The 4,027-nt window shown below is 37.9% G+C and overlaps 1 pseudogene; it reads left to right on the top strand.

The window, feature by feature from the left end:
* The first annotated feature begins 757 nt into the window (after positions 1 to 757).
* LOC104983044 lies at positions 758 to 1,701 on the top strand (annotated as a pseudogene).
* Positions 1,702 to 4,027: the final 2,326 nt, after the last annotated feature.

Below are 4,027 nucleotides of genomic sequence, written 5' to 3'. Positions count from 1 at the left end.
TAACTTTAATGACATCTTCAAAGTTTCTTTTGCCATGCAAGCCATTTTGTTCACAGGTTTCAATAATTAGGAGGTGAACATCCTTAGAGACTGTTATTTTGTCTATCATAATGGGTCCTTATAAAATTCCGAGGAAAGCCAAATAATTCCTTCCTTCATCACCTGCTGTAATCTCAGGTCCTTTTAGTACCCATATACTACCAGGAATGCAGATAGGCAGAAGTTTAGTCCTTGAAGACTATCTTTCTTATTCTGTCCCACGTCATGCAAGTGGAAAACTTGAGTCTCAATGAGGAATTTGTCTAAATCACAACAATTTAAGATTATAGTTAAGATACATACAGGTCTTCATATATGTGTTCATAAACACTCTTTATGTCTTGTTTGTGCCTGATAATATTTCTTTTCTGGTTATTTGCATCAGTTTTTATGACACAGATAAAAGTACAGCATCATGTTTTCCTTAGGAAGGAGGCAAGCAACTACTCCATATTTCTAGGTGAATTGTATTCCAATTAGCTTAGGTGTTGATTAAAGTTTTTTGTTGTTGTTCTCCTAGGTAATTTAGCATCTGGTGGTCAGTAATAGAATTGCTTCATGGGGGTGGGGATATCAGTTTCTGTATCAGACGGCAAACATAAAATATTTGTCACTGCCTCTCATGGTTACCATCTCAAAACATTGTCAGTGATTCTAATTGAAGCTGATAGGCTTAATGAGTTTTTCTCTTTTTGCCTAGTCAAACCTTTGATGCACAATGCTGTCATTCAACCAAACTATTAACAACCATCAGACCTTCACCCTTACTGGGATTCCAGGAATGCCAGAGAAGGACTTCTGGTTGGCCCTGTCCCTCTGTCTTCTTTACAGTTTCACATTCCTGGGTAATGTCACCATCCTAGCTGACATCAAAGTAGAACAACATCTCCATGAGCCCATGTATTATTTTCTGGCAATGCTAGTTGCCACTGATGTCAACCTTTCATTGTCTTTCATGTCCACCATGATCAGTGTTCACTGGCTCAGCTGGTGCTCAGTAACCCTTGATGTCTGCGTCACTGAAATGTTCTTTATCCACAGCTTTGGGGGAGGGGAATCAGGTGTCTTGGTGGCCATGGCCTCTGATCGCTTTATGACTATTTGCTTTCCTTTGCACTATGCTACCATTCTCACTCATGGAGTCATTGGCAGGATTGGAGCAGCAGTCCTGCTGTGGAGTGTGGGGACTGTGCTCCCTGTGCCTTTCCTCATCAAAAGATTACTTTCTGCCACTCCAACACCCTCTCCCACGCATAGTGCCTCCATCAGGATGCCATGAGGCTTGCCTGTGCTGACACCTGTGTCAACAGCATCTACGGCTTCCTGGCGATGATCTTCACCATTGTGCTAGATGCCTTGATCCTCTTGGCCTCTTTCTTTCTAATCTTCTAGGCAGTATTGGGCATTGCTTCCTGAGAAGAGAGACTCAAGACTCTCAATACCTGCCTCTCCCATATCTGTGCCGTGCTGCTCTTCTATGTACCTCTCATTGGCATGACTGTGATTCACTGCTTTGGGAAGCATTTGTCACCAATGGTACACACAGTCATGGCCAGTACCTACCTGCCTCCTGTGCTCAGTCTGATTGTATACAGTGTTAGGACCAAGCAGATCCGTCAGTGGATTGTCTAAGTGTTCCGTGGGGGCAGGATGGGCTCTTAGGACTTTTGTGCAAACACAATCGAGTCAGAGAAGAGGATAAAGTACAGCACTGTCCAATAGGAATTCCTGCAGTGATGTTAAATGTTCTAAATCTCTGTTGTTAATATAGTAACCACTAGACACACATGGCTATTGAGCACCTGATACTTAGCTAGTGCAACCAAGGAACTGAATTTTTAAATTATATTCAATTCTAATAAATTGAAATGAAGATTTAAATAGTCACATGTGTGAGAAGCACCTAATAGGTTTTTTTTTAAATTTTATTTTATTTTTAAACTTTACATAATTGTATTAGTTTTGCCAAATATCAAAATGAATCCGCCATAGGTATACATGTGTTCCCCATTCTGAACCCTCCTCCCTCCTCCCTCCCCATACCATCCCTCTGGGTCGTCCCAGTGCACTAGGTTTTTATATGCCATTGCATAGTAGTTTTGATGAAAGCAAAAGTTTAACTTGATACAAATATGAATGTTTCTTTCTCAAAATGGTGTATAGCAACTTTTCAATATTTATATACAATAAAATTTATTGGTTTTGGTATATAGTTCTATTAAGTTTTCATAGATGCATAGCCACGCAACCACCACTGATACCTAGATACAGAAAAATTATATCACTCTTTCAAATTATCTCATGCTGCCCCTTTAGTCAACCCCTCTATTTATGCCCAACCCTGAGAAGCTCTAATTTGTTTTCATGCATATAATTCTTGTTTTTCCAGAATGCCATGGGCCCTTCAGCACATAATCTTCCACATCTGGCTTCATAGTGTAATGCATTTGAGATTCACTCATGTTGTTGTGGGTCTTTGTAGTTTATTTCTCTTTATTGCTGACTAGTATTCCATTGCATGCCAATCTTTAACAACTTATTTAAGAAAAATTCTCAGATTGTTTTTGCTCCATTGCAAACATGCTGACATATATTGTTGAATATAGGATATGTCTTCTTTTGTCTTTAGTGTTTATTTATATGTTCTGTAAATATATTCATAAAATAGTGTAGGCATATACAATGGGTTGGAAGCAGGAGAGAAATATATTAAAAATAAAATAGCAAGTAAAAAGTATGATGAATTCAGTGAGCTAGAATAATAGGGAACTCTGTATAAATTTTTGATATAAATTTCAACTTTATTTCTGTCCAGAAGACTTTTCTGACATGCCCTTTATTATGTTAGAGTTTCTCACAGTATATGTCCTCTAATTACCTAATGGCATTGTGTCCCTGCTATTCTACATACTTCATAAGAACCATACCATGAGAGACCCTTTTATACTACATCTGTCTATCTCAAGTATGTACTTAATATAGTTCATAAGATATGTTCTTTGTGAATTAATGAATGAGTGAAAACTCTATTTTATTAGATTGATTTCATGCTGCCTAACTTCTCTGTGTCATTTAATTTTAGTAACTCTCATTTGAAATTTCCAGTCACTCATTTTTGCTGAGAAGAGCCAGTGGGAAAGGATGGTATTTACATATAAATCTAAACATTACTTGCTGTATAAAAAGTTTATGCTATAACTTAATCTCTCTAGATATACATTGGGATGGTATCTCCATCTTTGCCCAGTGCATCTGGCTATGATATAATGAGACATGGTTGGAAAAATGTTTCAAGAAGGATTAAAAAGTCAAGAATGATTAGATATGGTGCACACATGCTAAGTTGCTTCAGTTGTGTCTCACTCTTAGGGACCCTATGGACTGTAGCCCACAAGGCTCCACTGTCCATGGATTGTCCAGGCAACAAGTGGGTTGCCAAGCCCTCCTACAGGGCACCTTCCTGACTCAAGGATCGAACCCATGTCTCTTAAGTATCCTCCATTGTCACGTGGGTTCTTTACCACTAGCACCACCTGGGAAGCCCGTTAGATATGGTAAGATTTATTAATTTACTGCCTACTATGGAGAGACAAATTCTTGTCAAAATGAGGCTAAAATGAACTATAAGCACATAGTTGAGAATCAAGCAATCTATAGAATGGATAGAACAAGAACCATGTATTACAATCACATTTTCTGAAATGTCAGTGGAAGCGGTTGACCAGAGAAGACAGTATAACATATTGTTTAAGATTAACAGCTTTAGAGTAAGATAGACATGGGTGAATACCGGTTCTGTAACTAGCTAACTTTTATAGTTATTCAAAACCTCTTTGAGTTTCAATTTCATCAACTGTGGAATAATGAAGAATAATACTTGACCCATAAGCAAGATAATAAATAAATACAACAATGTGTTTCAAGTGTTAGCATTATTTTTGGCAAGTGTTATGAGCTTATCAAATGCTAGTTTAATTATGCCTAGAAT

Source organism: Bison bison, unplaced genomic scaffold, assembly GCF_000754665.1.
Source record: "Bison bison bison isolate TAMUID 2011002044 unplaced genomic scaffold, Bison_UMD1.0 scf7180017861072, whole genome shotgun sequence".
NCBI classification, from domain to species: Eukaryota; Metazoa; Chordata; class Mammalia; order Artiodactyla; family Bovidae; genus Bison; species Bison bison.
This window is presented reverse-complemented; position numbering and strand designations above follow the sequence as displayed.